This window comes from Oncorhynchus gorbuscha, linkage group LG11 (assembly GCF_021184085.1).
Source record: "Oncorhynchus gorbuscha isolate QuinsamMale2020 ecotype Even-year linkage group LG11, OgorEven_v1.0, whole genome shotgun sequence".
In the NCBI taxonomy this organism is placed as follows: Eukaryota; Metazoa; Chordata; class Actinopteri; order Salmoniformes; family Salmonidae; genus Oncorhynchus; species Oncorhynchus gorbuscha.
The window spans coordinates 41,043,529-41,056,028 of NC_060183.1; the positions used below are offsets into that span (position 1 = coordinate 41,043,529).

General features: G+C 61.1%; 1 protein-coding gene across 3 annotated transcripts in view; it reads right to left on the reverse strand.

Annotated features, from left to right (window-relative positions):
- Positions 1 to 12,500, reverse strand: part of adamts6 (ADAM metallopeptidase with thrombospondin type 1 motif, 6) — a 125,802-nt gene that overhangs the window by 84,231 nt on the left and 29,071 nt on the right. The window lies entirely within an intron of this gene.

Below are 12,500 nucleotides of genomic sequence, written 5' to 3' on the forward strand. Positions count from 1 at the left end.
GAGGAGATGGTTGAGAAAGGAGGAGAGGGTTGAGAGAAGGAGAGGGTTGAGAGAAGGATAGTGTTAAGAAGAGGAGAGAGTTGAGAGAGGAGGAGAGGGTGTGTGTGTGTGTGTGTGTGTGTGTGTGTGTGTGTGTGTGTGTGTGTGTGTGTGTGTGTGTGTGTGTGTGTGTGTGTGTGTGTGTGTGTGTGTGTGTGTGTGTGTGTGTGTGTGTGTGTGTGTGAGTGAGTGAGTGAGTGAGTGAGTGAGTGAGTGAGTGAGTGAGTGAGTGAGTGAGTGAGTGAGTGAGTGAGTGAGTGAGTGAGTGAGTGAGTGAATGAGTGAGCGAGAGAAGTCTTTTCCACCATCCAGGTGTCTCTGTCTCCCCCGGAGGGTAACAGGTCAGATAGAAAGAGAAGAGGGGACCATTCCTCACAGATTGCATCTACAGGGTTTCACATAACACTCAGAAGTGGGGTTGGCTCAGTATTATCTCCCACCCAGATTACCTAAAGACCCAAGGGCCCAAGAGCTGACCTGTAGCATGACCCCTGATATTAACGGGAGGAGAGGAGGAGGGGAGAGGGGGAGAACAGTTGAGAGGGGAGGACAGAGGGACAGGAGGAGAGAGTTGAGAGGAGAGGGTTGTGAGGAGGAGAGGGTTGAGAGGAGAGGAGGAGGGAAGAGGGGGAGAATGGTTGAGAGGGGAGGACAGAGGGACAGGAGGAGAGAGTTGAGAGGAGAGGGTTGTGAGGAGGAGAGGGTTGAGAGGAGGAGGGGAGGGAAGAGAGGAGAGGGTTGTGAGGAGGAGAGGGTTGAGAGGAGAGGGTTGAGAGGAGGCGAAGGAAGAGAAAAGAAGAGAGGAGGAGAAGGTTGAGAGAAGGAGAGCGTTGAGAGGAGAGGAGAAAGGGAGAGGAATGAGAAGAATGAGGGGGAAGAGCAAGGGAGGAAAGGGAGAGGGAGAAGGAGGAGGTAGGGGAGAAGAGAAATTGAGGAAAAGGAGAGGAGAGAGGAGGAGAGTAAGGGAGGGAGTGAGTGAGTCGGAGAGAATGAGAAAGCCTAGCAGATGCCGGCGCAATTAAGGCGACGGGGGGAATGTGACAAATGCGGTCAATCTGTCAACCCCCCCCAGAGTCCCAATATTACCTCCAAGATATACTGTGGTGCCTGCAGGGGCTCTGTACCATCAGATGAGGGAGGGGGCAGACACACCCTGCCGTCCTTTCTCAACAACCACCAGCTCTCTCTTTCTCTCGATCATGTTCTCTTACAGTGTGTTCTCCTGCTCCCCCTCTCTCTCTCTCCCTCCCTCTCTCTCTCTCTCTCTCTCTCACTATCTAAACCCCTCTCTCTCTCCCTATCTAAACCTCTCTTTCTCTCTCTCTCTCCCTCTCTCTCTCTCTCTATCTAAACCTCCCTCTCTCTCTCTCTCTCTCTCTCTCTCTCTCTCTCTCTCTCTCTCTCTCTCTCTCTCTCTCTCTCTCTCTCTCTCTCTCCCTATCTAAACCTCTCTCCCTCTCTCTCTCTCTCTATCTAAACCTCTCTCTCTCGCTCTCCCTATCTAAACCTCTCTCTCTCGCTCTCTCTCTCCCTATCTAAACCTCTCTCTCTCTCCCTCTCTCTCTATCTAAACGTCTCTCTCTCTCTCCCTATCTAAACCTCTCTCTCTCTCTCTCTCTATCTAAACCTCTCTCTCTCCCTCTCTCCCTATCTAAACCTCTCTCTCTCTCTCCTCTCTCTCCCCCTCTCTCTCCCCCTCTCTCTCCCTCTCTCCCTATCTAAACCTCTCTCTCTCTCTCTCCCTATCTAAACCTCTCTCTCTCTCCCCCTCTCTCCCTCTCTCCCTATCTAAACCTCTCTCTCCCTCTCTCTCTCTATCTAAACGTCTCTCTCTCTCTCCCTATCGAAACCTCTCTCTCTCTCTCCCTCTCTCTCTCCCTCTCTCTCTCTATCTAAACGTCTCTCTCTCTCTCCCTATTTAAACCTCTCTCTCTCTCTCTCTCTCTCTCTCTCTCTCTCTCTCTCTCTCTCTCTCTCTCTCTCTCTCTCTCTCTCTCTCTCTCTCTCTCTCTCTATCTAAACCTCTCTCTCTCTCTCCCTCTCTCCCTATCTAAACTCTCCTCTCTCTCTCTCTCCCTCTCTCTCCCCCTCTCTCTCCCTCTCTCCCTATCTAAACCTCTCTCTCTCTCTCTCCCTATCTAAACTCTCTCTCTCTCTCTCTCTCTCCCTATCTAAACTCTCTCTCTCTCTCCCCCTCTCTCCCTCTCTCCCTATCTAAACCTCTCTCTCCCTCTCTCTCTCTATCTAAACGTCTCTCTCTCTCTCCCTATCGAAACCTCTCTCTCTCTCCCTCTCTCTCTCCCTATCTAAACATCTCTCTCTCTCCCTATTTAAACCTCTCTCTCTCTCTCTCTCTCTCTCTCTCTCTCTCTCTCTCTCTCTCTCTCTCTCTCTCTCTCTCTCTCCCTCTCTCTCTCATTGACTCTCTGAGCTTGGTTACAGAAGCTTAACAAGTTTGTAAGTTTAGGTTTTTATGTTTGCCACAGTTCCTGTCACAGTGGAGACACAACATGCCAAACCAAACCCCTGGGGAAAAGGACTGGAACCCAGTGTCCTTAAAGTACTGTACCAGGAAGAAAATACACCATATGAACATATAAATAGCCACATTATTTGAGCTATATTGGTAGAAGGACACAGTCAAGTGCACTTGGACGTTACCACGCCTGTACCCTTCCCTGCTACTACCCTGCCCTGCCACTACCCTGCCCTGCCACTACCCTGCCCTGCCACTACCATTCCCTGCCACTACCCTGCCCTGCCACTACCCTGCCCTGCCACTACCCTGCCCTGCCACTACCCTGCCCTGCTACTACCCTGCCCTGCTACTACCCTGCCCTGCCACTACCATTCCCTGCCACTACCATTCCCTGCTACTACCCTGCCCTGCTACTACCCTGCCCTGCCACTACCATTCCCTGCCACTACCATTCCCTGCTACTACCCTGCCCTGCTACTACCCTGCCCTGCTACTACCCTGCCCTGCCACTACCATTCCCTGCCACTACCATTCCCTGCCACTACCCTGCCCTGCCACTACCATTCCCTGCCACTACCATTCCCTGCCACTACCCTGCCCTGCCACTACCATTCCCTGCCACTACCATTCCCTGCTACTACCATTCCCTGCTACTACCCTGCCCTGCTACTACCCTGCCCTGCTACTACCCTGCCCTGCCACTACCATTCCCTGCCACTACCCTGCCCTGCCACTACCATTCCCTGCCACTACCATTCCCTGCTACTACCCTGCCCTGCTACTACCCTGCCCTGCTACTACCCTGCCCTGCCACTACCATTCCCTGCCACTACCATTCCCTGCTACTACCCTGCCCTGCTACTACCCTGCCCTGCCACTACCCTGCCCTGCCACTACCCTGCCCTGCCACTACCATTCCCTGCTACTACCCTGCCCTGCTACTACCCTGCCCTGCCACTACCCTGCTCTGCCACTACCCTGCCCTGCCACTACCCTGCCCTGCTACTACCCTGCCCTGCTACTACCCTGCCCTGCCACTACCATTCCCTGCTACTACCCTGCCCTGCCACTACCCTGCCCTGCCACTACCATTCCCTGCCACTACCATTCCCTGCAACTACCCTGCCCTGCTACTACCCTGCCCTGCTACTACCCTGCCCTGCTACTACCCTGCCCTGCTACTACCCTGCCCTGCCACTACCATTCCCTGCTACTACCCTGCCCTGCTACTACCCTGCCCTGCTACTACCCTGCCCTGCCACTACCATTCCCTGCTACTACCCTGCCCTGCTACTACCCTGCCCTGCTACTACCCTGCCCTGCTACTACCCTGCCCTGCCACTACCATTCCCTGCCACTACCATTCCCTGCTACTACCCTGCCCTGCTACTACCCTGCCCTGCCACTACCCTGCCCTGCCACTAACCTGCCCTGCCACTACCATTCCCTGCTACTACCCTGCCCTGCTACTACCCTGCCCTGCCACTACCCTGCCCTGCCACTACCCTGCCCTGCCACTACCCTGCCCTGCTACTACCCTGCCCTGCTACTACCCTGCCCTGCCACTACCATTCCCTGCTACTACCCTGCCCTGCCACTACCCTGCCCTGCCACTACCATTCCCTGCCACTACCATTCCCTGCTACTACCCTGCCCTGCTACTACCCTGCCCTGCTACTACCCTGCCCTGCTACTACCCTGCCCTGCTACTACCCTGCCCTGCCACTACCATTCCCTGCTACTACCCTGCCCTGCTACTACCCTGCCCTGCTACTACCCTGCCCTGCCACTACCATTCCCTGCTACTACCCTGCCCTGCTACTACCCTGCCCTGCTACTACCCTGCCCTGCCACTACCATTCCCTGCTACTACCCTGCCCTGCTACTACCCTGCCCTGCCACTACCATTCCCTGCTACTACCCTGCCCTGCTACTACCCTGCCCTGCCACTACCATTCCCTGCTACTACCCTGCCCTGCTACTACCCTGCCCTGCTACTACCCTGCCCTGTTACTACCCTGCCCTGCCACTACCATTCCCTGCTACTACCATTCCCTGCTACTACCCTGCCCTGCTACTACCCTGCCCTGCCACTACCATTCCCTGCTACTACCATTCCCTGCTACTACCCTGCCCTGCTACTACCCTGCCCTGCCACTACCATTCCCTGCCACTACCATTCCCTGCTACTACCCTGCCCTGCTACTACCCTGCCCTGCCACTACCATTCCCTGCTACTACCCTGCCCTGCCACTACCCTGCCCTGCCACTACCCTGCCCTGCCACTACCATTCCCTGCTACTACCCTGCCCTGCCACTACCCTGCCCTGCCACTACCCTGCCCTGCCACTACCCTGCCCTGCCACTACCATTCCCTGCTACTACCCTGCCCTGCCACTACCCTGCCCTGCCACTACCCTGCCCTGCCACTACCCTGCCCTGCTACTACCCTGCCCTGCCACTACCCTGCCCTGCCACTACCCTGCCCTGCCACTACCATTCCCTGCTACTACCCTGCCCTGCTACTACCCTGCCCTGCCACTACCCTGCCCTGCCACTACCCTGCCCTGCCACTACCCTGCCCTGCTACTACCCTGCCCTGCCACTACCATTCCCTGCTACTACCCTGCCCTGCTACTACCCTGCCCTGCCACTACCCTGCCCTGCCACTACCCTGCCCTGCCACTACCCTGCCCTGCTACTACCCTGCCCTGCCCTGTCACTACCCTGCCCTGCCACTACCCTGCCCTGCCACTACCCTGCCCTGCCACTACCCTGCCCTGCCACTACCCTGCCCTGCTACTACCCTGCCCCTGCCCTGTCACTACCCTGCCCTGCCACTACCATTCCCTGCTACTACCCTGCCACTACCCTGCCCTGCCACTACCCTGCCCTGCCACTACCCTGCCCTGCTACTACCCTGCCCTGCCACTACCCTGCCCTGCCACTACCCTGCCCTGCCACTACCATTCCCTGCTACTACCCTGCCCTGCTACTACCCTGCCCTGCCACTACCCTGCCCTGCCACTACCCTGCCCTGCTACTACCCTGCCCTGCTACTACCCTGCCCTGCCACTACCATTCCCTGCTACTACCCTGCCCTGCTACTACCCTGCCCTGTCACTACCCTGCCCTGCCACTACCCTGCCCTGCCACTACCCTGCCCTGCTACTACCCTGCCCTGCCCTGTCACTACCCTGCCCTGCCACTACCCTGCCCTGCCACAACCCTGCCCTGCCACTACCCTGCCCTGCCACTACCCTGCCCTGCTACTACCCTGCCCTGCCCTGTCACTACCCTGCCCTGCCACTACCCTGCCCTGCCACTACCATTCCCTGCTACTACCCTGCCCTGCCACTACCCTGCCCTGCCACTACCCTGCCCTGCCACTACCATTCCCTGCTACTACCCTGCCCTGCTACTACCATTCCCTGCTACTACCCTGCCCTGCTACTACCCTGCCCTGCTACTACCCTGCCCTGCTACTACCCTGCCCTGCCACTACCCTGCCCTGCCACTACCATTCCCTGCTACTACCCTGCCCTGCTACTACCCTGCCCTGCCACTACCCTGCCCTGCCATTACCCTGCCCTGCCACTACCCTGCCCTGCCACTACTACCCTGCCACTACCCTGCCCTGCTACTACCCTGCCCTGCCACTACCATTCCCTGCCACTACCCTGCACTACCCTGCCCTGCCACTACCCTGCCCTGCCACTACCCTGCCCTGCCACTACCCTGCCCTGCCACTACCCTGCCCTGCTACTACCCTGCCCTGCCACTACCATTCCCTGCTACTACCCTGCCCTGCTACTACCCTGCCCTGCCACTACCCTGCCCTGCCACTACCCTGCCCTGCCACTACCCTGCCCTGCCACTACCCTGCCCTGCCACTACCCTGCCCTGCCACTACCATTCCCTGCTACTACCCTGCCCTGCCACTACCCTGCCCTGCCACTACCCTGCCCTGCCACTACCCTGCCCTGCCACTACCCTGCCCTGCCACTACCCTGCCCTGCTACTACCCTGCCCTGCCACTACCCTGCCCTGCCACTACCCTGCCCTGCCACTACCATTCCCTGCAACTACCCTGCCCTGCTACTACCCTGCCCTGCCACTACCCTGCCCTGCCACTACCCTGCCCTGCCACTACCCTGCCCTGCCACTACCCTGCCCTGCCCTGTCACTACCCTGCCCTGCCACTACCCTGCCCTGCTACTACCCTGCCCTGCCCTGTCACTACCCTGCCCTGCCACTACCCTGCCCTGCCACTACCCTGCCCTGCCACTACCCTGCCCTGCCACTACCCTTCCCTGCCACTACCCTGCCCTGCCACTACCCTGCCCTGCCACTACCCCACTACCCTGCCCTGCCACTACCCTGCCCTGCCACTACCCTGCCCTGCTACTACCCTGTCCTGCCACTACCCTGCCCTGCCACTACCCTGCCCTGCCACTACCATTCCCTGCTACTACCCTGCCCTGCCACTACCCTGCCCTGCCACTACCCTGCCCTGCCACTACCCTGCCCTGCCACTACCCTGCCCTGCCACTACCATTCCCTGCTACTACCCTGCCCTGCTACTACCCTGCCCTGCCACTACCCTGCCCTGCCACTACCCTGCCCTGCCACTACCCTGCCCTGCCACTACCCTGCCCTGCCACTACCCTGCCCTGCTACTACCCTGCCCTGCCCTGTCACTACCCTGCCCTGCCACTACCCTGCCCTGCCACTACCATTCCCTGCTACTACCCTGCCCTGCCACTACCCTGCCCTGCCACTACCCTGCCCTGCCACTACCATTCCCTGCTACTACCCTGCCCTGCTACTACCATTCCCTGCTACTACCCTGCCCTGCTACTACCCTGCCCTGCTACTACCCTGCCCTGCTACTACCCTGCCCTGCCACTACCCTGCCCTGCCACTACCATTCCCTGCTACTACCCTGCCCTGCTACTACCCTGCCCTGCCACTACCCTGCCCTGCCACTACCATTCCCTGCCACTACCATTCCCTGCTACTACCCTGCCCTGCTACTACCCTGCCCTGCTACTACCCTGCCCTGCTACTACCCTGCCCTGCCACTACCATTCCCTGCTACTACCATTCCCTGCTACTACCCTGCCCTGCTACTACCCTGCCCTGCCACTACCATTCCCTGCTACTACCATTCCCTGCTACTACCCTGCCCTGCTACTACCCTGCCCTGCCACTACCATTCCCTGCCACTACCATTCCCTGCTACTACCCTGCCCTGCTACTACCCTGCCCTGCCACTACCATTCCCTGCTACTACCCTGCCCTGCTACTACCCTGCCCTGCTACTACCCTGCCCTGCCACTACCATTCCCTGCTACTACCATGCCCTGCCACTACCCTGCCCTGCCACTACCCTGCCCTGCCACTACCCTGCCCTGCCACTACCATTCCCTGCTACTACCCTGCCCTGCCACTACCCTGCCCTGCCACTACCCTGCCCTGCTACCCTACCCTGCCACTACCCTGCCCTGCCACTACCCTGCCCTGCCACTACCCTGCCCTGCCACTACCATTCCCTGCTACTACCCTGCCCTGCCACTACCCTGCCCTGCCACTACCCTGCCCTGCCACTACCCTGCCCTGCCACTACTGCCCTGCCCCACTACCCTGCTACCTGCCACTACCATTCCCTGCTACTACCCTGCCCTGCTACTACCCTGCCCTGCCACTACCCTGCCCTGCCACTACCCTGCCCTGCCACTACCCTGCCCTGCTACTACCCTGCCCTGCCCTGTCACTACCCTGCCCTGCCACTACCCTGCCCTGCCACTACCCTGCCCTGCCACTACCCTGCCCTGCCACTACCCTGCCCTGCTACTACCCTGCCCTGCCCTGTCACTACCCTGCCCTGCCACTACCATTCCCTGCTACTACCCTGCCCTGCCACTACCCTGCCCTGCCACTACCCTGCCCTGCCACTACCCTGCCCTGCTACTACCCTGCCCTGCCACTACCCTGCCCTGCCACTACCCTGCCCTGCCACTACCATTCCCTGCTACTACCCTGCCCTGCTACTACCCTGCCCTGCCACTACCCTGCCCTGCCACTACCCTGCCCTGCCACTACCCTGCCCTGCTACTACCCTGCCCTGCTACTACCCTGCCCTGCCACTACCATTCCCTGCTACTACCCTGCCCTGCTACTACCCTGCCCTGTCACTACCCTGCCCTGCCACTACCCTGCCCTGCCACTACCCTGCCCTGCTACTACCCTGCCCTGCCCTGTCACTACCCTGCCCTGCCACTACCCTGCCCTGCCACAACCCTGCCCTGCCACTACCCTGCCCTGCCACTACCCTGCCCTGCTACTACCCTGCCCTGCCCTGTCACTACCCTGCCCTGCCACTACCCTGCCCTGCCACTACCATTCCCTGCTACTACCCTGCCCTGCCACTACCCTGCCCTGCCACTACCCTGCCCTGCCACTACCATTCCCTGCTACTACCCTGCCCTGCTACTACCATTCCCTGCTACTACCCTGCCCTGCTACTACCCTGCCCTGCTACTACCCTGCCCTGCTACTACCCTGCCCTGCCACTACCCTGCCCTGCCACTACCATTCCCTGCTACTACCCTGCCCTGCTACTACCCTGCCCTGCCACTACCCTGCCCTGCCATTACCCTGCCCTGCCACTACCCTGCCCTGCTACTACCCTGCCCTGCTACTACCCTGCCCTGCCACTACCATTCCCTGCTACTACCCTGCCCTGCTACTACCCTGCCCTGCCACTACCCTGCCCTGCCACTACCCTGCCCTGCCACTACCCTGCCCTGCTACTACCCTGCCCTGCCACTACCATTCCCTGCTACTACCCTGCCCTGCTACTACCCTGCCCTGCCACTACCCTGCCCTGCCACTACCCTGCCCTGCCACTACCCTGCCCTGCCACTACCCTGCCCTGCCACTACCCTGCCCTGCCACTACCATTCCCTGCTACTACCCTGCCCTGCCACTACCCTGCCCTGCCACTACCCTGCCCTGCCACTACCCTGCCCTGCCACTACCCTGCCCTGCTACTACCCTGCCCTGCCACTACCCTGCCCTGCCACTACCCTGCCCTGCCACTACCATTCCCTGCTACTACCCTGCCCTGCTACTACCCTGCCCTGCCACTACCCTGCCCTGCCACTACCCTGCCCTGCCACTACCCTGCCCTGCCCTGTCACTACCCTGCCCTGCCACTACCCTGCCCTGCTACTACCCTGCCCTGCCCTGTCACTACCCTGCCCTGCCACTACCCTGCCCTGCCACTACCCTGCCCTGCCACTACCATTCCCTGCTACTACCCTGCCCTGCCACTACCCTGCCCTGCCACTACCCTGCCCTGCCACTACCCTGCCCTGCCACTACCCTGCCCTGCCACTACCCTGCCCTGCTACTACCCTGCCCTGCCACTACCCTGCCCTGCCACTACCCTGCCCTGCCACTACCCTGCCCTGCCACTACCATTCCCTGCTACTACCCTGCCCTGCCACTACCCTGCCCTGCCACTACCCTGCCCTGCCACTACCCTGCCCTGCCACTACCCTGCCCTGCCACTACCATTCCCTGCTACTACCCTGCCCTGCTACTACCCTGCCCTGCCACTACCCTGCCCTGCCACTACCCTGCCCTGCCACTACCCTGCCCTGCCACTACCCTGCCCTGCTACTACCCTGCCCTGCCCTGTCACTACCCTGCCCTGCCACTACCCTGCCCTGCCACTACCATTCCCTGCTACTACCCTGCCCTGCCACTACCCTGCCCTGCCACTACCCTGCCCTGCCACTACCATTCCCTGCTACTACCCTGCCCTGCTACTACCATTCCCTGCTACTACCCTGCCCTGCTACTACCCTGCCCTGCTACTACCCTGCCCTGCCACTACCCTGCCCTGCCACTACCATTCCCTGCTACTACCCTGCCCTGCTACTACCCTGCCCTGCCACTACCCTGCCCTGCCATTACCCTGCCCTGCCACTACCCTGCCCTGCCACTACCCTGCCCTGCCACTACCCTGCCCTGCCACTACCCTGCCCTGCCACTACCATTCCCTGCCACTACCCTGCCCTGCCACTACCCTGCCCTGCCACTACCCTGCCCTGCCACTACCCTGCCACTACCCTGCCCTGCCACTACCCTGCCCTGCCACTACCCTGTCCTGCCACTACCCTGCCCTGCCACTACCATTCCCTGCTACTACCCTGCCCTGCTACTACCCTGCCCTGCCACTACCCTGCCCTGCCACTACCCTGCCCTGCCACTACCCTGCCCTGCCACTACCCTGCCCTGCCCTGTCACTACCCTGCCCTGCCACTACCCTGCCCTGCTACTACCCTGCCCTGCCCTGTCACTACCCTGCCCTGCCACTACCCTGCCCTGCCACTACCCTGCCCTGCCACTACCCTGCCCTGCCACTACCATTCCCTGCTACTACCCTGCCCTGCAACTACCCTGCCCTGCCACTACCCTGCCCTGCCACTACCCTGCCCTGCCACTACCCTGCCCTGCCACTACCATTCCCTGCTACTACCCTGCCCTGCTACTACCCTGCCCTGCCACTACCCTGCCCTGCCACTACCCTGCCCTGCCACTACCATTCCCTGCTACTACCCTGCCCTGCCACTACCCTGCCCTGCCACTACCCTGCCCTGCCACTACCCTGCCCTGCCACTACCCTGCCCTGCCACTACCATTCCCTGCTACTACCCTGCCCTGCTACTACCCTGCCCTGCCACTACCCTGCCCTGCCACTACCCTGCCCTGCCACTACCCTGCCCTGCCACTACCCTGCCCTGCTACTACCCTGCCCTGCCACTACCCTGCCCTGCCACTACCCTGCCCTGCCACTACCATTCCCTGCTACTACCCTGCCCTGCCACTACCCTGCCCTGCCCTGCCACTACCCTGCCCTGCCACTACCCTGCCCTGCCACTACCCTGCCCTGCCACTACCCTGCCCTGCTACTACCCTGCGCTGCCACTACCCTGCCCTGCCACTACCCTGCCCTGCCCTGTCACTACCCTGCCCTGCCACTACCCTGCCCTGCTACTACCCTGCCCTGCCCTGTCACTACCCTGCCCTGCCACTACCCTGCCCTGCCACTACCCTGCCCTGCCACTACCCTGCCCTGCCACTACCATTCCCTGCTACTACCCTGCCCTGCCACTACCCTGCCCTGCCACTACCCTGCCCTGCCACTACCCTGCCCTGCCACTACCCTGCCCTGCCACTACCATTCCCTGCCACTACCCTTCCCTGCTACTACCCTTCCCTGCCACTACCCTGCCCTGCCACTACCCTGCCCTGCCACTACCATTCCCTGCCACTACCATTCCCTGCCACTACCCTGCCCTGCCACTACCCTGCCCTGCCACTACCCTGCCCTGCTACTACCCTGCCCTGCCACTACCCTGCCCTGCTACTACCCTGCCCTGCCACTACCCTGCCCTGCTACTACCCTGCCCTGCCACTACCATTCCCTGCCACTACCATTCCCTGCCACTACCCTGCCCTGCCACTACCCTGCCCTGCCACTACCCTGCCCTGCTACTACCCTGCCCTGCCACTACCATTCCCTGCCACTACCATTCCCTGCCACTACCCTGTCCTGCTACTACCCTGCCCTGCCACTACCCTGCCCTGCCACTACCATTCCCTGCCACTACCCTGCCCTGCCACTACCCTGCCCTGCCACTACCCTGCCCTGCCACTACCCTGCCCTGCCACTACCCTGCCCTGCTACTACCCTGCCCTGCCACTACCCTGCCCTGCCACTACCCTGCCCTGCCACTACCCTGCCCTGCCACTACCCTGCCCTGCCACTACCCTGCCCTGCTACTACCCTGCCTTGCCACTACCCTTCCCTGCTACTACCCTGCCCTGCCACTACCCTGCCCTGCCACTACCCTGCCCTGCCACTACCCTGCCCTGCCACTACCCTGCCCTGCCTACTACCCTGCCC